The 26554-nt window shown below is 41.9% G+C and overlaps 1 long non-coding RNA gene across 4 annotated transcripts in view; it reads left to right on the top strand.

Moving 5' to 3' along the window:
• LOC121042743 (uncharacterized) overlaps positions 1 to 26554 on the top strand; it is a 93899-nt gene that overhangs the window by 3162 nt on the left and 64183 nt on the right. For 2 of the 4 annotated variants that reach the window (XR_005796419.1, XR_005796418.1), the window contains exons 1-2: positions 10010 to 10155; positions 22778 to 23085. This is a non-coding gene — a long non-coding RNA (uncharacterized LOC121042743). Of the gene's footprint in view, positions 1 to 10009; positions 10156 to 19101; positions 19335 to 22777; positions 23086 to 26554 lie in introns of those variants that run through there. The other 2 variants (XR_005796420.1, XR_005796421.1) reach the window with 2 other exon arrangements.

Genomic DNA, 26554 nt, shown 5'->3' with positions numbered 1-26554 from the left:
ACTCAGTTGTGTTAGAGCATTACTGTGTCCAGTTAAAAAGACATAATTCTCTGGATTCTTTGCAACCAGGGATGGTCTTGTGACCTAGTTCAGGCCACTCCTAGTTGCAAATGATCCAAAGACTCCAGAATGGAATATACAAAATGAGATTTAAGCAAAAGGCCACATGATGGTGGTTCTGAGAGAGTGATTATTCTCCTTATAAAAAAGAAGCACACTTAGGAAATAAGTGTCTTTTTACTTCTGCCTGTCTGGAACATAGATGTGATACCTGGAGGTAGTGTTGGGGCAGGGGCTCTCTTATGCCCTTAAAGAAGAAAACCACATGCTGAAGACTGATGAGCAGGAAGCCAAAGGAAGCTGAGGCCTTGAGAACTTTCTCAAGAAAATGTGTGAAGCCTGGTCTGCCTCCTTCTCGACTTGATACAGGAGTAAAAGAAGCCTTTTATAAGGCACTGTAATCGAGTTCCTGTTACAGGCAGGCTACATTTAATCTCAGTTGTCCAATACATTCACTAGTTGTGGCAGCTAGTGCCTTAGTCTGTCATCTGACCACTTGAGTATTCTTGACAAGGTTAATACCATGGTACAGTGTAAAAACAACAACAACAACAAAAACCTCTGGCTTTGTATCACTAGCTATGTGACCTCAGGCAAGTTCCTTAATCTCTTTGAGCCTTAGTTTTCTCATCCATTGAATCGAGACTATGATTTAATATCTCCCGGTTATTGTGAGGATTAAAAGAGGTAACAGACAGGGACATGTGGGTGGCTCAGTCAGTTAAGTGTCCAATTCTTGATTTTGGCTCAGGTCATGATCTCAGGGTCGTGAGACAGAACCTTGCATAGGGCTCCATGCTGGGCATGGAGCCTGCTTAAGATTCATTCTCTCTCTCTCTCTCTCTCTCTCTCAAAAAAAAGAAAAAAAAAAAAAGAAAGAAAGAAAAAAGAAAAAAAAAGGAAGAGGTAACAGACAAACCCCCCAGCACAATGCCATGTGGGTCAAAATATGTATTCAACAAATGCAGGCTCCATTTCTCTTTTCCTGTTACAGAAGAAAATTAGTCCTCTTTGTTCTCAATGGCAAATATTCGAGACGTATCTCTCACTAGTTTGAAGCTGAAAACAAAAATGTAACAGGATTTTGGTAAGCTAATGCCTAGGCAGATATTTGTACGATAAGCCAGGTAGGGTAGGGTTGCTGGTGACAACTGGCAGTCTGCACAGATGGGAAAGATGGGATACTGATCATCTACTGAAGCACCGAATGGTGACCACTTTGAAGGGTAGGATAGTAATAAAGATGATGATGATGATGATAGAAGGTAGTATTTCTTTTTTTTAAACATTTTTTAACGTTTATTCATTTTTGAAAGAGAGAGAGACAGAGCATGAGCAGAGGAGGGGCAGAGAGAGGGGGAGACTCAGAATCCAAAGCAGGCTCCAGGCTCCCAGCTGTCAGCACAGAGCCTGATGCAGGGCTCGAACCTGCAAACAATGAGTTCATGACCTGAGCCGAGTTTGGACACAAACTACCATGCCACCCAGGCACCCCAGAACCTAATATTTCTTTTTTATTAAAAAAATTTTTTTTAATGTTTTTTAATTTATTTTTGAGACAGAGCATGAGCAGGGGAAGGGCATAGAGAGAGGGAGACACAGAATCTGAAGCAGACTCCAGGCTCTGAGCTGTCAGCACAGAGCCTGACACGGGGCTTGAACTCATGGACTGTGAGATCATGAGCTGAGCTGAAGTTGGACACTTAACCGACTGAGCCACCCAGGAGCCCCTAGAACCTAATATTTCTTAAGTACCTACCATGTGCTAGTTGCTACGGTGAAGGCATTGCTTCATTTCCAACACTCAAGAACTGTAAAGTAGCTACTATTATCTCCAGTTTATGGATAAAGAAATGGAAGCTTAAAGAAATTAAATAAGTTGTCCAAAGTCACCCAGTGCTAGAGTTGGGGCTAGATTCCAACTCTGTCCAACTCCAAGGTCGTGTTGATGACAATAGCCTATTGATAAGATGTAAACTAATGGTAAGCTGATTGTGAGAGCCTATTACATGCATCTCTTCTCAACTCTGAGCTCAGTGAAGTCACATAGGTAGCTTGAAATCAGCCCCAGTAAGAGTATTTACACCACAGAAGTTGGCAATTGCTACACGTCACATCTGTCCCTTCATTTCCTGCTGTGAGAACTGGTTGTTAAACATTTACCAGCACACCACTGGATGGAATATAGCCACTTTTGAAAGGCTATGAATCAGGAAACAGTGAATCTGGTGGATAGCAGATATTAAAGTATTGAGTAAATGAGGACAGGAAAGCTTCTTGAACATTTCTCTTGAGTCGTTTGCCAGGCAAGATGGATTCCTACGAACAAGAGAATAGAAGGATCCTTGGGGCTACAGAAAGGGGCGTCAAGCCTGAGTGAGGGTCTGAGAACCTCACAAAAAAGATACAATGTACATTTCCCTATTATCCCAAGGTTCTTCTTTCAAATGCCTTCTCTGTGTGGGTACTTCTACGTGTCACATAAAGAAACAAAATAGAATCTCTTGGTGACACACACATATATACAAATAATTACAATGTAATGTGAGAAAAAGTAATAACAATCTGTGCACATACGTTTTTTGGTGAAGTGGTGATTTGTCATAACTACTGTGAATAACCCGTTTGGTGCTTCACAGATCTTCTGAGGGGAAAACTCTTTTATTAGGTGGATTATGTTCATAAATCAAGGCTCACGTTGCACAACATTGTCATTGTACTGTCTCAAGCCGTGGTGTAAATGTGCACAGCTATGGAGACCAAGAGCACCCTAACAACATCTCTTTGTCCGGGTAGGTTGGTAAAGAAGGCCAGCGTTAGCTCTTTGAAGTTGACTTTCTGTCCCTCTTCAGTAGCCTTCATGTTCCTAAGTGTTCTCTGCAGGCCATCAAAGGAGAAAGGATCCGGTATGTCACTTAATGTTTATCACCATGCTGCGTGCTTATCCCTACTGTGGACTGTTTCCATCACTGTGTTACCTGAACACATTTTCAGTCTTTTCTTTTACGAGGTATAATTGACATAACATTATATTAGTTTCAGGTGACCACATAATGATTCCATATTTGTACGTATTGTGAAATGATCACCATACTAAGTCTCCTTAACATCTGTCACCATACAGAGTCGTGATTTTTTTCTTGTGATAAGAACTATTAAGATTTATTCTATTAGAAACTTTCAGGGGCATCTGGGTGGCTCAGTTGGTTAAGCATCCGACTTTGGCTCTGGCTCAGGTCATGATCTCACAGTTTGTGGGTCTGAGCCCTGCATCGGGTTCTGTGCTGATAGCTCGGAGCCTGGAGCCTCCTTCAGATTCTGTGTCTCCCTCTCTCTCTGCCCCTCCCGTGCTCATGCTCTGTCTCTCTCCCTCTCTCAAAAATAAATAATAAACAACAAAAAAAGAAACTTTAAAATGTGCAATACAGTATTGTTAATTATAGTCTCCATTCTGTGTATTATATACCATGACTCATTCCTAAAAATGTTTTATTTATTTTTGAGAGAGAGAGAGAGGGAGAGAGAGAGGGAGCAAGCAGGGGAGGGGCAGAGAGAGGGAGACACAGAACCCAAAGCAGGCTCTAGGCTCTGAGCTGTCAGCACAGAGCTTGACGCAGGGCTCAAACCCACGAACTCATGACCTGAGATCATGACCTGAGCTGGAGTCAGATGCTTAACCGACTGACTCAGGCACCCCAATGACTTATTCCTTTATAAGTGGGTTTGTACCTTTTGACCCTCTTCGCCCATTTTGCTCAACAACACTGCCCACCTCTGACAACCACCAATCTGTTCTCTGTATCTATGAGTTTGGTTTTTTTCCTTGAGCACTTCAACATCTATTATTCCTCTGATTGTGTGCAAAATATTGACACATTTTCTTTAATGGAAAAAAATGATTAAAATAGAAAATCTACTGCAATATTTTTTGATTTACTAATTTACTTATATTTATATTACTACATATTTTTTCAATTTCTCAACAATTTCATTATTCTTTCTTTTTATAATTCCCTTGAGCATCCATGTGGGTTTTTCCCCCTAAGGTTTTTTTATTGTTTATGAGAGCATTTGCATTAAACAGTGATAGATTCTGAATTTTCTGTACTCTCTCTCTCTCTTTTTTTAACCTCTTATTACCATGTGACGGGCTTGGAATTCAGTAACACTGTGATAAAACAACTCTGGTTGTTTATCTTTCAAGATAGGGAAAGGGTTATTGAAAATCTATTCCGCACTCACTTCCCCCGTGAATCTGGTAAGATTTAAAACCCACCTTTTTTATGATCAAGTATTTTACCTCTAGTGTCTGAAGGATCCTTGTGAATATTGTATCTTTGTTTCTCAGAAAAGAGTGAAGAATTAGGCTGGTCTCTTGCTGTATAAAAAGCGATTTCCTCCCAGAACAGAATGTTTAGGGGAGATAACGGTTTTCAACCTCAAAGCTATATATTCATGTCAGGGACTTAATGTCTGGGTTGTTAGATACAAGCAGAATGATAAAGATAGCTTCCCTGAGTTACATTCAGAGGAAAAGAGGATACTGGCCTTAAATTAGACCAGGGATGCTCTCCAGGCGAATTTTTAAAAACTTGGTAATAGGTCATTCTAAGTTTGACTCATTCCGTTGCTGGAAAGTCCCCTTTACTGTCTCGATGAGACACTTTAATTTCTTTGAAGCTGTGGATGATTTTGGAGTTGCTATCACTCTTGTATAACTACCCCTCGTGGTTCCACAGGTACTGTAGAAATGAACAAACAAGCCAGCGCTGGGGTCAGCCTGACCAGCGTGTGGCCAGCACTTCCCCGCCTTCCAGATGGTCTTACAGGTGGGCCAGCTGGCCACTTCTGGCATCTTCTGATGGCTACTGGAAATGGACCAAACTTCATCCATCAGGGGATCTAAGAAGCAGACTGATTTCCATTGTTTAAATTTTTACATTCAAATTCATATTCCCTTAAGGACCCTTTGTCTTTTTGCCTGTTTATAAGTATTGTGCTGGCCTTTTCATTCCTTGAAAAGCTCAGTAAATACTTTTTTGGGGGGGTGGGGGGTGGGGAATAATGAGTTGGCTTAAATAGGCTTTTATTATGAATAGAAGTAGAGATGCATTTTTCCCTGGCATGGCTTGGACAAGCTGTTGTTATCCCTAATAATTTTTGTTATATATTTTGGAGATTTAACATTTTTTAAATGACTGAACCCCAGATGTCAACTGTCCCCCAGGACAGCTTCTGTTTTCACTTCATGTAAACCTATACACGGGATTCAGCACCATTATGAAGTCTTCACAAAACCCACTTGAAGGATGGTGGTTAATATAATGAATTTGAATCTTTGTTCTGGATGTGGAATCTTTACTATCTTCATTAACCTCTCTGCCTCAATTTCCTTATCTCTAAAATGGACATGATAAAATAATACCTACCTCACAGAGTTGTCTGGGTCAAATAGAAAAATTCATATTAAGTGTTCAATAAATTGCAACTGTTATTAGTGGGCCATATAGATTTAAAAACTTTTTATTTTTAAGGTTTTTTTTAATGTTTTTATTTATTTTTGAAACAGAGAGAGACAGAGCATGAGCAGGGGAGGGGCAGAGAGAGAGAGAGACACAGAATCTGAAGCAGGCTCCAGGCTCTGAGCTGACAGCTCAGAGCCTGATGCGGGGCTCGAACTCAACAGACTTGAGATCATGACCTGAGCTGAAGTCAGACGCTTAACCGATTGAACCACCCAGGAGCCCCTTAAAAAACTTTTTATTAAGGAATATTTCAAACACGTGTAAAAGTAGAGAGGAAAGTACAATGAAACCCCCTGTACTCATTTCCTAGCTTCAGTGATGATAGCTTTATGGCCAGTCTGATTCATCTTATTTCTTACTCTTCTCCCCAGGATTCATTTGAAACAAATCTCAGATTTTGTGTCTTTTTACCTGTAAATATTTAAGTATAGATTTCTAAAAGATTAAGAAAAGCATCCTTTTTAAAAAATAACCATAATACCATTATCACGCATTAAACCTAAGAAAAATTCTTTAATATCAACTATCAAACCACTGTTCAATTTCCTAACTTTCTCATAAAGATAATAATTAAAAAAAAAAATCCGTTTACTTGTTTGAATCTGGATCCAATTAAGGTCCATACACTGCGATTCTCAATATGTCTTGAATCCTTTTTAATCCATAGTTTTTCTTACCCTACCTTTGTTTTTTCCCTATTGCAATTATGGAAAAAAACGGTCATCTGAATTTTGCTAATTGCTCACCCATAGTGTGTAGCTTTTTTCCTTTGTCTCCTATGGTTCTTGTGAACTGGTAGTTAGATCTCCAGGCTTTGTCAGATTCAGCTTTGAGTTTTCAGCAGGACCGGTTTTCATGGGTCATGTGATCCTTCCATCTGGCCGTATCTCCTTGTAATGCCAGCGGCCATTGATGGTTCGTGCCCAGATCCTTTCATTCATTTGGGATTGCAGAATGGTGATGTTCTAATTCTGTTATTTATTCTTCATTTCTTAGCTGGAATACTATTTGGTTACACAGTGTACAGTTTATATAGGAAAGGCAGGATAAATGCTTGGTTATTTCCTTTTATCAGTTTTCGAAAAAATAAGCTGTCTCACTAGTATCCGCCAACAGTGACCAATAGGTTTTAATTTGCTTTATTCTCTTTATAAACTAATGAAATAAATGTCTTTGATGTATTTAAATCCTTTGGTGTTAGAATTCATACTGATGCTCTGTATGTATGTATGCACTGACCTTTGGTCAGTGGGAGCCCCTTTAAATTTTCTCCAGAGCCCTTTACGCAGGACTCTGTAGTCTCTGACATTCTGCGTTGTCTGGAATGACTAGATGTTCCAAGCTCACCTTGCATTCCTCTGCCCCTAGAATTAGTTCTTTATAAGAAGCCCTTATTCCTTTTAGTGGAAAGAATATTTCAAGGTCACAATTTGGGTACGAGGGTGCTCATTGCTACGTTTTTGGCCATTCTTTCCAGAACTCTTCATCAGACAAAGAGAAAATGCATCATTTTCAAATTCATGACTATAGGATTTTTACTCAACCTCTTTTATTAAATTTATTTCCTTCTTTTCATACCAAGAGTCTCATTTCTCAATAATGTTGGAAATAAGAGAGTTGGAACATCACATAATAACTCATTTGCTTTATCCCAGGTTATATACATGACAGTCGCAGATACAAACAGTATAAACTTCAACACCTCCTTATTAATGTTTTTGTTTGTTTGTTTTAAATAGCTCCTCTCATCCTTGGGCTATATCTCACAGAGGATGCCACTCAAATCACTTTGTTTTAAAGTCACTTAGAATGGCTTCTTTCTGATGGTTATATCACCAACTAGATACACATTTGTTTCCTTTCATTTTTTGATTTTAAGGATTGCTTTTCCTTACGAATTATTTAAACATCTACTTGATCCCCAAGTTAAATCTCCCAAACAAGACCCATCTTAAGAAGTCTAATTTCTGTTTGTTTCTTCTCTACCTTATTTCCTCTCTACTTTCCCAGATAGGTATTGTTGTTTTTACTTTATGGTTGTCTTTTGTTGTTTAAAAAATATAATCATAGGGGCGCCTGGGTGGCACAGTCGGTTAAGCGTCCGACTTCAGCCAGGTCACGATCTCGCGGTCCGGGAGTTCGAGCCCCGTGTCAGGCTCTGGGCTGATGGCTCGGAGCCTGGAGCCTGTTTCCGATTCTGTGTCTCCCTCTCTCTCTGCCCCTCCCCCGTTCATGCTCTGTCTCTCTCTGTCCCCAAAATAAAAAAAAATATATATATATATAATCATATATATTTATTAAATATAAGCGAATATGTTTGTATGCTATGTTCTCATATGAGCTGTAGCATAGTATACAAATTACCTAAATCTTGCTTTCTTCGCTTAACCATATATTCTGCAGCATTTAATAGATTTTTATTAATGAGTTGATAGATGCAGGAAATGTAGACTTAAAGGCAGGCGGACAAGAGATTTTTTTCCTAGTGTTTCTCTTCTCCCCGGCCTTTTTCCCTACACCAACAAGTACACTGTAGCCTCCAGGCTCCCGACTTTCTAGCTTGCTCTTTTTATTATGCAGATCTCTTTCGGACTCACCCCCTTCTGTTTCCTCCCCTGCCAACCCACACCCAGCAAAAACTCCAGGTACCAGGATCCTACTGTTGGAAGCCACTGGGATCATTTTGAAAAACAAAACAAAAACAAAAAAAACAAAAAAAACCCCACAACAGGCCCACAATGGAGTCATATATGCTAAGCTCCATGTTACCAAACAGAGACTTAACTACAGTTTCGGCTCTCCCAGAAATGGAAACTTCAACCAGTCAATCAGGAATGGCTTCATCAGCAGTAGTCAGGTAATCTGTCCGATGGGTAAATCTCTGCCATCCCCTAAAGGAAAGTCATCTTGTAAGAACCAACTTCTCACCTGGTATAGCTTCCTTATTTTTCTTCTTTCTAGCCATATAAGTCTTTTGTATAGCATTTCAGAGGTCCTTTCTATCTGCTAGATTTCATGCTGCCTGATTCATCAATCACTGATCTTTAAAATTTACTCAGTTGAATATAGTTTTAACAGACTATATATAATACATATATATGTATATATATGTGTATATATGTGTATATATATATGTATTATATATATTAGCTTAGCAGAAAAAGTTTTCAAGATGGACAAGAGAACTGAAAACTATTGGTGTGAGTGGATCCATTCTTAACTGGAAATGTTAACAAATTCTTAAAAATGTTAAGACATTTTTGATCTTTGGGATGTGTAACTGCAAAACACAATTTGGAATATCCATGTAAAAGAAGATTGTCAGTTGGGAAGTAGGAATATTGTTCTTTAAATGAATTCCGTAGAAAGAAACCCAGTTAAGAATGGATCCACTCACACCAGTGGTTTTCAGTTCTCTTGTCCATCTTGAAAATCTTTTTTCTGCCAAGCTCATCTGGTTTCCATCCTAAACGGGAATTACTTGCTCATCTCTATTTCAGTGCCATGAACACGCACTTCCTACATTTGGAATGTCTTCTGTTTCTATCCACTGCTTCTGTCAGCAGTTGGCTAAAAACTCAGATTCTGTAGGAAGATTATCTGACCAACTCCACTCTCTTAGTCTCCTTTCTCTATTCTACTTGCCTCAAGTTCAGTGTTGCCAGATTTAGCAAGCAATAATACAGGATGCCCAGTTAATTTGAATTTCAGATAAATAACAAATACCCTGTTCTCTTCTTTTTAGCATGAGACATGCTTATACTAAAAATTATTTGTTGTTTATGAAATTCAAATATTACTGGGGGTCTTGTATTTTATCTGGTGACTCAAGTTTAAAGATCTTGGAAAAAAAGTAACCTCCCAACCTTGTTACACTTTATTATGTTGCTTTCACATTTTTCCATGAGTTATTTTATGTGTATATTTTGCTTTCTAAGTAGATTATAAACTCCTCGAAAGTGGAAACTGTCTTTTGTTTTTGTAGCCTCCTCCTCCCCACCGTGCTCCCCACACAATGCTGATCATCAGTTCTGAGCTCATGTTTGATGATGAATGAATACATCCAGGGAGCTTTGTTTTGGGTTAAAGAGAAAACAACCTGCATCCTTGAGAGAAATCTTTGACTGAAACATAAAATACTGTAAAGCTGAGTAAAAATTATTTTTAGAACCAATCTAAATTTCTAAGGCTGATTAGAGTACAGTCAGAAGTTATTACCGTGTTTTCTTCTCACAAAATTACCCCATTATCTCATCTGTGATACACATTTTTATTACATTTTGTAGCTGCTTCTTGCTTCACTTAAAAAAAAAATTGTAGCAGCAGTTGCTTTCCCTGGCTTTAATCACTAAGCCACCGCAAACGACTGCCTTATACCAGATTCACTATCTGCCACGTCATAATCTGTGTTGGTAAAACTCGGGCCCTTTTGAATCAGCAGAGGGAGCCAACTTCAGTTTTGACTTCTCTCTGCGGTGTAAGAATTAGCTGACTTCTAAAAGTTCAAATGTAGAGGCGACTATTTGAAGGCCATTTATTTGTTCTTAGGATTGGCAATGTGGGCCTAGAGGTAAGACGCTAACGAATTCAATAACCAGTATCAGGTTTTAACGTTAACAATGGAGTGGGGCGCGATTAAAGCTAGTACCACGGATTGCGGTTATGAAAGCAGTTTAATTTGCTGCTAATTCTCTGCACAAAATGTTCTGGTGTACGTCAGGGTTTTGACATTTTAATCTTGGGTTTTGAAAGAACTGACAAGATTGCAAAGAAAAAACAGAAGGAAGGGGCAATGGCTGAGGAGTGTTTCGTCCCTGGGACAGTCGCGAGAGGCAAACAGACCAAAAAAAAAAAAAAAAAAAAAAAAAGAAGGTTGTTTGAAGGGTGGGGTGGGCACAGGAGGAGGAGGGGGAGGAGGAGAAGGAGGAGGAGCTATTCTGTTTATCTAAAAGGAACAAAAAGGGAAGTAGTGGTAAAAAGGGGGAGAAATGGTGTGTCTGGTGAACCTAATCAGAGGAATTCTCAAGCAAAGAGTAGTTTGGAGCCTGTGGTAGGAAGAAAGGAAGTAGGAACAGAGTAAGAGGAGCCCTTTTTAGCCCACTTGGAAGGCTGGAAGGGGCCCTGGAAGAGAAAGCAGCGGTAGCTGCTGCTTCTGAAGTCATTGTGAGCTAGAAAGGAGGGCCCTGACCAGGACAAGCTGGAATTAAGGGTAGGTATAAAGAAAACTGTCGAAAAAAAGCTCTGGTAAGAGGAGAGATGGACTCAGTTTGAAAAAAGAGAAAAAAGGGAAATTATTTTATTTAAAAAATTTTTTTAATGTTTATTCATTTTTTGAGAGAGAGAGTGAGAGAGAGCTAGCAAGCATGAGTGGGGGAGGGTCCGAGAGAGAGGGAGACACTGAATCTGAAGCAGGCTCCAGGCTCTGAGCTGTCAGCACAGAGCCTCATGTGGGCCTTGAACTCACAAACTGTGAGATCATGACCTGGCGGAAGTGGGATGCTTAACCAACTGAGCCACCCAGGCGCCCCAAAAGGGAAATTATTAGAGAGTTACATTGTAGAATCTATTTTAATTTAATTTAATTTAATTTAATTTAATTTAATTTATTTCAGGGAGGAACATTTTTTTTTTAATTTTTTTTTTCAACGTTTATTTATTTTTGGGACAGAGACAGAGCATGAACGGGGGAGGGGCAGAGAGAGAGGGAGACACAGAATTGGAAACAGGCTCCAGGCTCTGAGCCATCAGCCCAGAGCCTGACGCGGGGCTCGAACTCATGGACCGCGAGATCTTGACCTGGCTGAAGTCGGACGCTCAACCGACTGCGCCACCCAGGCGCCCCGGGGAGGAACATTTTTAATTACCATTTCAAATTCTTTAATGGTTGTTAATTTGTATTTTCTTCAGCCTATTTTGGCATTATATATGTATATATATATATTTAATTTTATTTTTTATTTTTTATTTTTTAAAATTTACATCCAAATTAGTTAGCATATAGTGAAACAATGATTTCAGGAGTAGATTCCTTAGTGCCCCTTACCCATTTAGCCCATACCCCGCCCACAACCCCTCCAGCAACCCTCTGTTTGTTTTCCATATTTATGAGTCTCTTCTGTTTTGTCCCCCTCCCTGTTTTTATATTATTTTTGTTTCCCTTCCCTTATGTTCATGTGTTTTGTCTCTTAAAGTCCTCATATGAGTGAAGTCATGATTTTTGTCTTTCTCTGACTGACTAATTTCACTTAGCATAATACCCTCCAGTTCCATCCACATAGTTGCAAATGGCAAGATTTCACTCATTTTGATGGCCGTGTAATACTCCATTGTACATATATACCACATTTTCTTTATCCAATCATCCATCGATGGACATTTGGGCTCTTTCCATCTTTTGGCTATTGTTGGTTGATAGTGCTGCTCTAAACATGGGGGTGCATGTGTCCTTTTGAAACAGCACACTTGTATCCTGTGGATAAATGCCTAGTGGTGCAATGGCTGGGTCGTAGGGTAGTTCTATTTTTAGTTTTTTGAGGAACCTCCATACTGTTTTCCAGAGTGGCTGCACCAGCTTGCGTTGTAGAATCTATTTTAAGACAATTATTTTTTTGTTACTAAATTTAAAAATTTAAAAATCTTTTAGGTTTTTTAGAAATCTGTTATGGAAGGCTGTCATTTGAGGTCTCGTCTATTTGAGCATATAGGGCCACCATCAAAAATTTTCCCCCAAGCAATAAAGAGCTTTAATTAAAATACCGCCTGTAAGTTCACCACCCAGATAGTATAACCATTATAAGTAACATTTTGATACTTACCCTTCTGGAAAATGCATGTGTCCACCTACAGATAGAATGGATATGTAATCAGGCAGTGGGATCACACTGTATGTAATCATGGTAGCAAGCACTTGCCAGGAGCTTAGTATATGCTGGTCCCTGTTCTCAGGGCTTTCCCTGTAATACTGCATTGAACCCTCACAAAACCCCAGTAAGGTAGTACTTTCATTCCCACTTTAGAAATGAAGCCCAGAGAGGTTAAGAAACTTGCTCAAGATCACACAGCTAATAGTTGGGGTGTGATTCCAGACCATTTGATTCTGGATGTGTTTCTAACCCTTATAACCATCTTTCATGTTAGTGCTCTGCAGTCTGCTTTCTTTCACTTAAAAATAATGTATAAGGGACATCTTTTCATGTCAATATAGATCTTCACCATTAATATCACATGTATGTACTCAATCCTCTTCTGATGGGCATATGGGTTGTTTCACGTTTTTTTGCTACTGTGTACATACATCTTTGTTCATTTACTTTTTGAAATAATATACTTCTAAAAACGGGTTTTTTTTTTTGTGGGGGAGGGCATTGTGAACTCATTGTGAACTCACTGTGAGAAAGATTCTCAATGAGCATTCTACCAGCAGTGGGGCTCTGAAGGCTTGACAGCTAATCTTGGAGTTGGACTCCCAAGCCAGAGGTTCCCTAGTGCCACCTAGTGATACTATCTCTAAATTGTAGTAGCAGCATTTTGAGATCATTCAAGAATGAACACTCCAGGAAGGATTTTGAGCAAAATGTTGTTCAGTTTTCACTATTGTAAATAATACTGTAATTATCCAAGTTACTCATATTTGAGATCACTGTTTTAGTGAACAGAGTCATTAACAATTCTTTACATCGTCACAAGGTATAAACATATTTTTTTTTTTTTGTCTATCATAGAATTTCACTTATATCTTGAATCAAAAAAAAAAAAAAAAAAAAAAAAAAAAACAAACCCAAACAGAACAAAACAAAAACCCAGACTTACAGATACAGGGAATAGTGATTGCCAGAGAGTAGGGGAGTTTGGGGGGTGCGAAATGGGTGAAAGGTATCAAGAAATATGAACTTCCGTTTTTAAAATAAGTCATGGGGGGGTGCCTGGGTGGCTCAGTCAGTTAAGCGTCTGACTTTTGATTTCAGCTCGTGTCATGATCTCACGGTCATGGGATTGAGCTCCGAGTTGGGCTCTGTGTTGAGCCACTGAACTGAGCTTGGAGCCTGGTTCAGATTTTCTCTCTCTCCCTCTGCTTCTCTATGGCTTGTGCTCTGTCTCTCTCTAAATAAATAAGCATTAAAAAAAAAAAAAAAAGAAAACTTACTGTAAGAGAGGAGAGAAGTAATCACACAGGTGATTCAGTGGGGCGAGCCAGGGGCTCCTGGCCAGAAAAACAAGGTTCAATCAATATATCCCTGTGGTCATCCCCTAGCCAACCCTTTGGTTTCCTCGTGTAGAAAATACCAGGAGTGTCTCTAGGGGCTTTTGCAGCTCCAATCATCTGGGAGTTTGGAATCCTGATATCTCTATGGGGCAGGGCCGGGGTAAGTGTCATCTCGAACCACGAACCATGGAGAGGCAGATGTGTGAGAAAGGAGACACCAGCAGAGAAAGGGAGAGGCGGGGCTGGCTGAAGGGGACCCGTGAAGTGACAGGTGGCCCCAATGCACGCAGAAGGACCAGAGCTTTGGTTAGTGTTTTGTTTTCACGGTCCTGAACATTTTCAATAAGCTTTGAACAATGGTTCTCACATTTTCACTTTGCACTGGGTCCCACAAATTATTAGGTGGTCCTGGGTAGGGAACAGAATGGAGGTGGGAGGACAGCAGAGATGTGGCACGGATGGAAGAAAGTGCAGGGTATGCTGAGAAGGGGGCCCGGTCCCTCTCCTGCCCCATGCTGTTGGGCCCCCCAAGCCCACACCAAATGCTCCCCCCATTACCTGAATCCTGGGGTCCCCATCAGCTTCCTTCGCATAGCCCACAGCCCCCAAGTAGACAAACTTTCTGGTGTTTACTGTTCACAGACAAGTATTGTGTCAGGAATCCTCTTTTAATTTTTTTTTTTAAATGTTTATTTTTGAGAGAGAGAGAGAGAGAGAGAGAGACAGAGTACGAGCAGGGGAGGGGCAGAGAGAGAGGGAGACACAGAATCTGAAGCAGGCTCCAGGCTCTGAGCGGTCAGCACACAGTCCGACATGGGGCTCGAATCCACGAGTCGTGAGATCATGACCTGAGCTGAAGTCAGATGCCCACCCGACTGAGCCACCCAGGTGCCCCAGGAGCCCTCTTTTAGACTAGTTTTTTTTTTTTTCCCTGTGAATTTGGCAGAACTTTCACCTTAATACACAGTATTTTCAGGCGCTGGCTTGTGTCTGCAGAGGCCTGCAGAATAACAGGGTTAGAGAACATCTGTCCAGTGTGTGCACCGTGGGTGAGGGCCGTGAGTGGCCACCCTCACCCTGCTCAGGCATTCCTTTGTCTTCCCAGGCACAAAACAGCCACGAGAATCTAAAGACATTCTTTGAAGAGTTTGTGGCAGCTCATCCTTTGCAGAGGCCGCAGAGGTCAGGCAACAGGAGTCTAGAAGTGAAAGTTGGCCTAGAAAGAAATCCAAAATAATCACTAAGTGTAAGCAGTTGTCTTTAACAGAATCCTGGACAATGAACTCACACAGCTGAGTTGACAGATTACCTGTTGGCATTAGACAGAATTGAGGGCTAAGTTACCAGGAGGGAATTTAATACATATTTATCCATCTTAAACAACATGCCAGGCGCTGTGATAGGCGCTTTAAATATACTATTTCATCTAATGTTCACAACACCCCAGGGTGGTTAAGCCCAGTTATTGGTCTCAGTTTGCAGATGAGGAAACTCAAATACAGAGAATAAAAATACGTCTTAGGTCTCTGTAGTGGAATCAATAGGCAGAGAGGTTTGTGAGGGTGGTGAAGGCGGTCCTTAAGGGAATATGGGGATGACTGATGTCCCATGTAGTCATTCCTAGATGTAAACAAAATTACTTATTTGAGTTTTCAAGGTCCTCCTCTGTTCACTGAGTTTCCTCCAACACTAAATGTCTGGAGTTGGGGGCTCGGGGCTTAGACTTCTCAGTCTTCTTATCTTAGATTTCTTAGATTCCTCCCTTGCCCCCATCTTAGACTTCTCATCTCTAAAGGACCAGTCAGAGCGACATGGTCTATAACAGCAGAGTTGTTTATCACACCTTTGTTGTCACTAACCTCTAACTGAAATGTAGTATTTCCTTCAATTATGAACATAGGCAGTGAACCACAGTTTGCAGGATCCTTGTTTGCAGGATCTGAGACTTTCTTCTTTTTTTTTTTTTTAAATGTTGTTATTTATTTTTGAGAGAGAGAGAGAGAAAGAAAAAAGAAAGAAAGAAAGAAACAGAAAAAGAGAGAGAGAATGAGCAGAAGAGGGGGAGAAAGAGAGGGAGACACAGAATCTGAAGCAGGCTCCAGGGTCTGAGCTGTCAGCACAGAGCCCAACGTGGGGCTCGAACTCACAGACCACAAGATCATGACCTGAAAGGAAGTTGGATGCTTAACCGACTGAGCCACCCAGGCACCCCAGGATCTGCGACTTTCTTGTCAGCAGAAATCACGTATATTTTCATTTTACATTATGGGAGTTGTAGAGATTTCTGAATATCACTTACTCCCTTCACTGCTTTGAAAGTATAGTAGTTATGAGACCCATGGCTCGATCTTGTTACTGGATGCATAGTACTATATCACAAACTTCTGAGCATTTTATTCTTGTGGTAAAGATATATAGCACAGAAGTTGCCATTTGAACCATTTTGAAGTGTACAATTCAGTGGCATTAATTACATTGATGGTTGTACATCCATCCCCAGGTTTGAACGATATTTTGATAGCTATATTTTAATGTAATGGGTTTCCCCTTGTTTATATTATATTAAAAGCATTAGTCTCAGAACGGGTTACATGCTTCATTAGACTTCTAAAGGGCTCTGGGACCCATAAAGATTAAGAAGCCCTTATTTATAAAGTCTTTCCACTTTTAACATTCTGTGATTACATGATTCTAAACCAATCAAGCTTTCTTTTAACAAATGGGGATTGTAATATTTCTCTGCTCGAGACCTAACCTTGGAGATGGCCACTTGACAAGCTTTGGGTTAAGTGTTGTGGAATACGGAAGGCAGGCGCTGAGTGTCCTTCAGCGCGGCATTGATGTTCTTGGCAAGACTTTGGCATGTCGAAGGCTCCCTGGAGACCCAGGACCTGGGATCACGCGGCACAGGCCCTCTCTCTGAGAGCCGCCTGTGAATGCCACGGTCAGGAAGGGGACAGTGCTTCACTCCTGGGGCTCAGAATCAGGCCAGGGACCCAGAGACCAGGAGGAGGCCTGCTCCCCCCGGGGGCATGCTCAGGATGGACCCCGTTAGCTGGCCGGTAGGACTCATCCACCAAGTGGTATCAGCCATTTAGTATAGTTGGGAAAGTATCCATTCATTCGCTTTATTCATTTGTTTAGCCATGTAATACATTTTTACTGAGTGCCTACTCCTGTGTCAGGATTGCTTCAATGAAAAAAAAAGACAGAAGTTTTGCCCTTGTGGAGCTCACATTCTAGAGGAGGGAAGGCACAGGCAATAACCAAAATTTGAAAGTGCATCGGGGCAACTGGGTGGCTCAGTCGGTCGAACGTCTGACTTCAGCTCACATCAAGACCTCGCGGTTCAGGAGTTTGAGCCCCCTTTGGGCTCGCTGCTGTCAGCCTGTCAGCACAGCCTGGAGCCCGCTTTGGATCCTCTGCCCCCCTCTCCCTGCCCCTCCCCTGCTTGTGCTCTCCCCAAAATAAATAAACATAAAGAAATAAAATAGCATATAGTAATGATACATTTTGGGGAATGATACAGTGCTCTGGGAGGTGGGCTGGGTTGTAATAGCTGCTACGGTGTCCAGGAAGGGTGTTACTGAGAAGGTGACATTTGATTAAAGGCTTGAATGAGGCTGGGAGAATGAGAGCGCAGACATTTGAGGCCAGATATACCAGGCAAAGGGAGAAGTGCAAAGGTCCTGAGGCAGGAGCACACATGACACGTTTAAGAAACACCAAGGAGGCCAGTGTGGCTGGAGCTGAGACATGAGGTAGAGACGACAGACTGGTTATAGGAGTCAGCTCCTAGAGGGTCCTTCAGAGCACTGGGTTTTTATCTTAGGAAAGATCAGAAGCTGTTGGAGGGTTTCGAGTAGCTAAGGAAAATATCTGCTTTCAGTTTTTGCAGGATCAGCAGGAGGACAAGGTCTGAAAGTGCAGAGACCAGTAGAAGGCTGTTGCACTCATTCAGCAGAGGTGATGGTAGCTCAGACCGGGATGGTGATGGTGGCAGGGGCAAGAAATGGTCAGATTCTGCATATGTTTGAAGGTCAAGCTGAGGGGATTTGCTAATAGATGGGATGTGAGGTGTGCTAGGAAGACAGGAACCGAGGATGATTTCAAGGTTTTTGACTTGAGCGACGTGAAAGATGGGGGCAGTTATTTTGTGGGTGTCTACTTTATGGCTGGCCAGAGTTAACCCTCAGGGAGACAACAATGAGTGGAGCCCAGTCCCTGCCTTCAGGCAGCTTATAGTCCAGAGGGTGGGGTGAGGAAGGCAGAAAAACAGGCAGCCATCATACACCTTCCTAAGCCTTGTACCATCTCAACGGCTTCCAGGGTGTCCTTACGACTCTTGTCCTCATCTGTCTAAGTAGATACTAATAGTCCGTATAATGGGTTTCTATACTGAATAAATAAAACAAAGCATGCAAAGCACTTAGCACAGCACCTGGGACATAATAAATGCTAGCCAATATTCAGCACCATCACACATTAGCAATCTCTGGCATAGATTTTATTTGGTGCCTAAAGGGCAACTGTATTTCCTAATTATAATTTTTTGGCTGGCATTTTATCGGTTGAACAGTTAAACTTCTTGCCCGTCGATGGATGTCTATATGGTAAAACAGGAGCAGCTTCTGAAATGAGAACTGATTTATGTTTTCATTGGGATTCAAGTAAATGTGGGGTATGGAAGGGCAGTGGAAAAAACATGCAATTCATATTATCAGTTGAAAATGAATGCATGCCACACAGTATTCTTTTCATCTGTTGTGCTTTGAGCTTTCTGCTGGTATTGTTTCGAAGGGTTCAAATTTCTGGATTTGATAGCTTAGGGAATTAAGCTGTCGATCTCTTTGGCAAAGAGGTGTGGGAGTTTATAAATATTAGTTTAGATAAATATAGCTTATGATGGACATTCGATTGTTCTATTACCATATTTGAAAGATATAGTTGTGTACAGCCAGATACGATCTCCCCACAGCCTGGCTACTCTTCACAGGGCTAACGAGGAAATAAGAGAGGGGAAAGAGGAAGAATTTTTTTTTTACCAGAGGCCCAGAGCTGCAAAGCTCCTCATTTCTTACTTCTATAAACCAACATATCAGCCAACAAATACAGCCCCTGGCACGTTTTGTTTGCACATAGTCTGCACTTCCTTACATGAGTGACTGAGTGAGTCTGAGGGCTGAGTCAGGCAGGGGCAGATAGAAATACGCTCTACAGAAAAATAATGGCGCTTATCGTTCAGCGCAGGATGCTTTTTTTCCCCAAGTTCTGTCACTGACATTATACCCTGCCATCCTGACACCTATGTAGTGAGTGGCCAGATGGGTGTTCTCAACTGCATTTTACAGAAGACACAGCTGAAACCCAATCACCTGCCCAAGGTCAAACTCTGAGAAGGTGGTGAGTCCCCGAATCCTCGTGGGATGTGCTGCCACCAGCATGAGCTGCTTTATGAAATCGACGCACCGACACTCAGATTCTGAGGTTCCAACTCAAATGAGATGGGCTCACAAAGCACAAGATGGCCTCCCATATGAGATCAGGTGTGGCCCAAATCTCTTCCCACTAGAAGCTTCTGGTCCCTCTCACTCCATGCGCAGGGTCTCAGCCTCTCTGCCTCGCCTAAGACCAGATGCCACTCTGGGAAGTAGGGATGAGGGCTCTCAGGGTCGAGTTCCCGGCCTTATCATCAAGTTGCCGTGCTGTCGGCACTGCCCTCACCCTGGTGGCCCCATGTTTGAGGGCAGGTTTCTGTCCTAGATAACCCAGTCTTGGGACATTGCGTTTTAGCAACTGGGTTCATCTCTCGTTAGTTACTCACCTTCTTTGTGGCTGGTCTGTGTTCCCGGTAGATCGATCTGTCTGAATTTCGGGGTTTTCTGTTTCTCAGGTCCTTGCCTTCACTGCAGCTGCTCAGAATCCCTTCTCCAGCGTCTATGCATGCCTCACACCTGCTCCACAAAGGTAAAATGCCCTTGGTACTAACCATCACTCTGCCACCGCGCTGGACTTTGTGTCTCAGCCCCCTTCTTAGCACAGAGTTCCCATGGTCTTGGGAAATCCTCCCTGCCTGTCCTGGAGCAGGCCCGTTCTGTCTGGCCCTCCGATCACTCCTAGCACAGAGCAACCTGGGCTCAAGTAAGTGCAGCCGAGGTCAGTTTCCAGCTCCCTGCTGAGCCACATAAGGAGAAATGTGGGCCCCCATGTACACTTAGTGGACCCCCATGTACAATGACCTCCCATATTTTGAATAGTCCCCTAACATGGCTGTATGTGAAGTCCTGTGTCATTCGATGGCCTGCCATCGTCAACTCTCATAAACTTGTCCTGTGGGAGACTTGACAGGCAGGGCCTGGGAACAGTGGGCTGATTGGAAATGACGATCATTATTGTACAACAGGGAGCCATAAAACAGTCTGTCTTCATTAAAAAAATTGCTATTTTGCCCGCCATGGATTCTTGACATTAATTTTGATTTTTAAAATTTTGCATTAAAGTTTTATTTATGTCGGTTAATGAGGGTTTTTTGGCACCCCTCTAAACTTTGTGTTTTAGGCAGGTGCCTCCGTTTCTTCGTCCTCTCCCCAGCTCTGTCCATCACTTGCAGCCGGTCCTCTCTTCCCTGTGGTCCTTTATCACCATAAAAGCCAAATGCACCTCCTCCCCTCCCCTCGCACCTCTGCTGTCTTGTTTTCTCAGTCTTGCTCTGCACCTGCTCACCTCTGGGTCCTCCCACATTCGTCCTCCTTCCAGTACACACACCACAGCATTTATTTCATCATTTGCAAACTCCTCAACATCTCACATGTGTTCAGACTCCCTTTTTTCAGTCCTGGTCCTCATGAGAATCTGACTCAATGCCCTGAGACGCCAGGTCTGCAATCCTCACAGCCTCCCACCCCAGGAGCACTGCTGGAGGAGGGGCAGGAAGACTGCTGGCTTCCTTCCGGCTCCCCTCTGCCATTCCTTGGTTGCCCATTCCCTGTTCTCATGTAAGAGGACATTTGCCATCGAGGCTCACTCGGGTATCCACGAGGACCTCCCTCTCCTTCTCGGAGTCTCCCGCTGGTAAGCTGGAGCCTGCCCACCTCCCTCACTAAAGACTGAAGTGGAGCTGACTCTCCCCACTAAAGAAGAATCCTACCACAATCTAGGATATTCTGTTGTCTTGTAGCTTTCTTGTCCCAACCTTGGCCTTGCTCTTGAACTTCCCCTTGACTTTCACTTCTAGTCCTTTATAGTTACCTGCTTCATGGGCCACATCTTCAATTGTTTGTTACTGGAAACAACTAGCAGATGTAGCCTTAATTTGCGACCGGTTCACCCCAAACATTGGTCATTTTCTCTTTCCCATGGACTTACTCTTTCTTGGACTCCTCCACCTCCTCTCCGCTTCTCTGATCCTGCTCACCTTCTTCCAGCCTTTCAACCCTTTAGGCTCTTCATCCCCTATTGGCTATTTCATACGTCTTCACCTGAACTGCTCTATCAACTCCTCTGCCCACAGACCCCTCCATCTCTCGGCCATATAATTCAAACCCTAACCTGATCTGTCTCCTGTCTTCCTAAAGACTTCTTGTTGGAAATTGTTGGAGAAAGACACAAAATGGTACCGCCTCTTGATCCAGCATCAGCTTGCTCCTCTGCTGGGACCCCCTCCCCATAGTATAATAATGGCCCCCTGTTGCAAGGGGGGCGTATTCAAGTAGACTCAGAGGGTTGGTACATTGTACCTTTGCCACCATTTGCAAGCCTCATCCTCAGTGGTTCCAGTGGTGACTTTCTTTTCCTCTGGGTTCTCTATATTCTGTGGTAACTAGCATCTAGAAAATTCCTCAGATGGATCTTGAGACCAAAACATCACTTTGAGCCTCATAAATCTTAAGTCCAAGAAACCAAAAATTTCATAAATCTTAAACCTCTCAGCTGGGAGTATACCTATGTATACACCAATTAAAAAGGAGACTAGAGGGGCTCCTGGGTAGTTCAGTCAATTAAGCGTCCGACTTCAGCTCAAGTCACAATCTTACAGTTGTTCATAGGTTTGAGCCCTATGTTGGGCTCTGTGCTGACAGCTTGGAGTCTGGAGCCTGCTTTGGATTCTGTGTCTCCCTCTCTCTCTGCCCGCCCCCTCCCCCCCCCCCAGCTCATGCTCTGTCTCTCTCTCAAAAATGAATAAACATTAAAAAAAATTTTTTAAAAACACTGAAAAAAGAAAAAAAGAAAAGCTACATATGCTCGGTTCTCAATAGCCACTATGAGCTGGCTCTAGAACACTGTTATCATTAGTGGAAGCAGTGACAAGAGGGACAAGGGACCATGACCCTGATCACCACAAAGGCTAGAGAGAATCCAGAACCAAGAAAAAGGATCCGGATGCTGTTTTCACACCCTCTTTCCCTGTCTCTGAAGTAACATTCTCCATAGAAGGCCTACATTTCTCTGCATATCTGAGTTAAACTAATAGTAGGTTTGGGGCCATCCAACATATGGCATAAAATCTAAGCTCACGTATGTGACATTTGGGGCTAACTGATCTGCTCCTGCCTGTTTCCAGACTCATTTCTTATTTTTTGCTATATGTGCTTTTTTTTTTTTTTTTTTTGCCCACCTAACTTCTATGTATTTTTAGACTTAACTCAGACGTCAAAAAGCCTTCTCTGAATTCTTTAGAATTCAGTGCTGTCTAGTAGAATGTTGTACAACAGTGGAAGTATTCTGTATTTGCACTGTCTCACATGGTAGCCATTTGCCACATATGGCTTTTGCCACTAAGGAACTGAATTTTAAATTTCAGTTAATTTTAATGAATTTAAATTTGAGTAGCCACATGTGGTTTAATGGCTACCACATTGGGTAGCACAGCTCTATACTGACGTGGGTGCCTCTTTTCATGTTCATAAAATACATTTTGTGTTGCTCTCACTTTGCATTTACCTTATTATGTCACATTTGTTGTTTTTCTTTGCTTGTCTCTCCTCACCAGATGTTGCCCTCATTTAGGGAAAGGAATGTGCTTACAACGCAGCAGACCCTCAATGTCGTTGAACGTGTGAATACTGCTGAATTTTTCCGACACTGGTATCTGCCTCTTAGACTTTTCCCTGTAAGCTCGGCTGCCTGAATGGACCTTTATCTGCAGGCCACCAACTAGACTTGACGTTCTTCTAGACTTACTTCATTCCACTTGAATTTCCACCCCCGTAATTGGCTTTCCTGGAAGAGCAACTCACTTTTCACTTCTGTACTCTACCTAGATTAACATCTAAGGCTTTACCTGGACCATGACTTAAGGTAGCCATCTTTCCATCTCTGGACTGATATGTTGGTTTCCTTTTCTTCTGATTCATGCTTTTATATGCTGGCCCTTACAGTTATATCCCCTGACTTTATGTACATACAGCCATATTTTAACCTATATCAAAAGTGTACCTACATTTGGCCTGAGGCTTGCCCTCTCTCAATCATTTCCAGCCTGCCACTTCTGAAGAATTGGGTTTGCTTCACTGGTTTATGAGACATACACATTTTCTTTTATGATCATCATTACTCTCTCTATATATGCCCTTCCAAGAGGTTCCTCCAGGCCCTTTAAAACTTGATCCTATAATTACTGTAAGCCTCTCCTGTACCCTGGTCATTTTGCCTAACTATAAGATTTAAAATAAGCCAGGTGATTAGCTGAGTGGAAATTAATATGTATTGTTCACTCTTTGTTTAAAAAAAAGTAAAAATGTCTAATAAATATCCAAACTGAATACTAAATAACATTTTATGTAAGTGGTCATATAATTTTCTTCTTTATCCTGTTCATGGGATGAATTACACTGATTTTCAAGTATAAATCAGTATTATATTCTTGGAATAAACCCAGCTTGGACATGATGGATCATCCTCTTATAACTAAACTTGGTTGATAATATTTTGTTTTGGATTTTGGTATTTATGTTCACAAGAGAGATTGGTCTGCACCTTTTCCTTCTGCTACTATCATTGTCTATTTTTGGTGTTATGGTCAGGAAGGTCTGATAAAGTACAATTGGAGTATAAATACTCCAGCTCTCTTGCAATTTGGGTGATAGACGGGAGGTATTGCAGATTTCCCCTGTGGACTCAGGCTTTGGATAATCCCAGTGGCAAAAACAAACAAACAAACAAACAAAAAAACCACACACAACCAAAAACCAGCTCTTTTTTGTCTGCCTTCCCTTCCTTGTCTCACTTCCCCACTACCCTACCAATGTTTCCTCTAATCATCCCTTACACTCAAATCATTCTCTTGGAATCTGCTTCTGAGAGGAACATAAACTAAGGATTGTGGGCTCTCAATTCCCGACTGTTTTGGTAGCTTCTGAAAGCCTTAAAAAAGATATGTGGTGAATTCTATCCAACTTTTCTAGTTGTTCTTGGTGACAGAGTTGGTTGAGTATAATCTAGTCCATCATGGCTGAAAACAGAAACACTTAATGATATTCTATTTACACATCATATATCTGTCATAAAAAAGAAAATGCCCTTTGGGTATTTTGGTAACTTTCCTAATAGTAGAGTTCAGTCTTTGATATCTATGAGTTCTGATTTAAAGTAACCCTGGTAACATAGACACTTTGTTTTAAGTTTATTTATTTGTTTTGAGAGAGAGAGAGAGAGAGAGAGAGAGAGAGAGAATGCACATGAGGGAGGGGCAGAGAGAGAGAGAGAGAGAGAAAGAATCCCAAGCTGGTTTGAGTCTCAATCTCATGAACTGTGAGATCATGACCTGAGCCGAAATCAAGAGTCAGATGTTTGACTGAGCTGCCCAGGCGCCCCAACATAGCCACCCTTAATGTTTATTATTTACTCTGAAGGCTTATCTTGGAGTCAGATCCCTCCTGAGGAAGGTTCACGCTTCTGGGACTTAGGCCAGTTTGGGGTTCCTCTACTTCTCCATCACCTGTGTTCTCCTCTGTATGTGGCATTACCCTGGTAATTAAAGGTAAGCCTCAGTTTATCCTTCTAGCTTCCTTATTGCCTTGGAAATTCGCTGTGCCTCCTGATTCCCCTACATCTCTTCAAAGCAGAAAAAGACACAGTAGACAATGAACCTCATGTTCACTATGACAACAACATTTTGTTCTCCTGAACAACAAGAATTCAATTTCCACTTTACTTTAAAAGAGGGAAACATTTCTGTTTTCAGCCACTACTGCATCTCGAGCTTCTTACGTATTGCTAAATTTTAGTATGGGAGCATTTCACTAATTGTTTGAGTTGTCCCCCCTAATCTACAACTTTTATAAGTAGCACTTCTTAAAAGGGACACATACCTTTTCCCAGAATACGTTTCTTAACAACTCTGAAACAATGTTTCGCATTTAAGAAGCAGAAGGTTGTCCTATTGTTTTTCCTCATCTGTTTCCTATTCTTTTCCCTGTAGCTCAAAAGCCATTATGTGGGGTTGAGCAGCTCAGTGATCTTGTTGGGAGGGGGGAGATGTCAGTGACCCAAGGCGGGGGGGGGGGTCAGAGCCCAAACAAGTTCAGGTGGATGCGCCTGCAGGGAGACAGGCCAGCTTGATTTGCTTTTTCCCTCACAATTCACAGTCAATCCAGTAGCGTTCTCACCTTCCCCTCTAAAATAGATTCTAAATCTGACCACCTTTCATGCTCTCCAATGTTGCAACCTTGGTCCAAGACCCCTAGACTATTGTAACAGCCTCTCCACTCGTTTTCTGGCCTTCACTCTTTGTCTACGTAGCAGCCAGAACATAAGTTAGAAAATATCACTCATCTTCTTCCCATCACAACCAGAACAAAACCTGTGCTCTGTTATGACCTACAAGGGCCCACAAAATTGGGCCCTTAACATGCTCTTGGGCCACACCTCTTCATTCCCTCTTGTTCACGTGGCCTATATTAGTGTTCTATTGCTGCCGTAACAAATAACCACAAGCTTTCGCGGCCCAAACCATACACATCTATTTTCCTACGGGTTTGGAGGTCAGAAGTCCTAAAGTCATGGTGTGGGCAGGGCTGTGTTCTTGGTGGAAGCTCCAGAAGAACAGTGTAGGTTAGAAATAACTGTAGGAGGAACAGAAGATGGAGCTGTCTGTAGACATTGACTCTTGTGTCTGGCCCAGTGCTTTGCACATAGTAGGTGTTCAATAAGATAAATTGGATCAAGGAATAGACACATTAGAAAGACTCTTGGGTGACACTGAAGTGTCCGTTGAGGTTAAGATATTGACTTAGATGGTGTTACGGGCAGGGAACAGTATCCTATCTGGTGACTGCTTATAGCTGCTAAATGCATGGTGTTTAGCCTGCTTGCTGAGAGATGGCAGGGTAGTTTATCCTGAGGCACAGGCAGGGCAGAAGCTCCAATCATCTGGATGAGACCTTCTAGTCCATACTACAACCTGAATGCTCCTCTTTGACCACTATGGATGCCAAGAAGTTGAAGCCTGGCCACACCTGAGCTCTAAGCATATTATAGAGCAAACAAGAATTGTTTAAGTCATGATATGATCTGAGAATAAATTCAACAATATGACCTCATTCCAAACGGGATCAGTTTTTATTTTTAATGTATTTATAGAATCGAGGTTCGGACTTCCAAGGGAATGTGAGAAAGGGATCGAGGTCAATAAAGGGGGTGAGAAAATAGCTCAAAATGAGCCCTGGGACATTCCATTTAAAAAGAAATGTGTTTGTGGCCAGCCGGAAAGTGATCATAATGGTTGTAAATAGGCAATAGTCATAAGAGAAAGATTTAAGTAACTTTT

This window comes from Herpailurus yagouaroundi, unplaced genomic scaffold, assembly GCF_014898765.1.
Source record: "Herpailurus yagouaroundi ecotype Mexico unplaced genomic scaffold, PumYag 186, whole genome shotgun sequence".
Classification (NCBI taxonomy): domain Eukaryota; kingdom Metazoa; phylum Chordata; class Mammalia; order Carnivora; family Felidae; genus Herpailurus; species Herpailurus yagouaroundi.
Note: the sequence above shows the minus strand (reverse complement) of the source record. Positions and strands in the feature narration are given on the sequence as shown.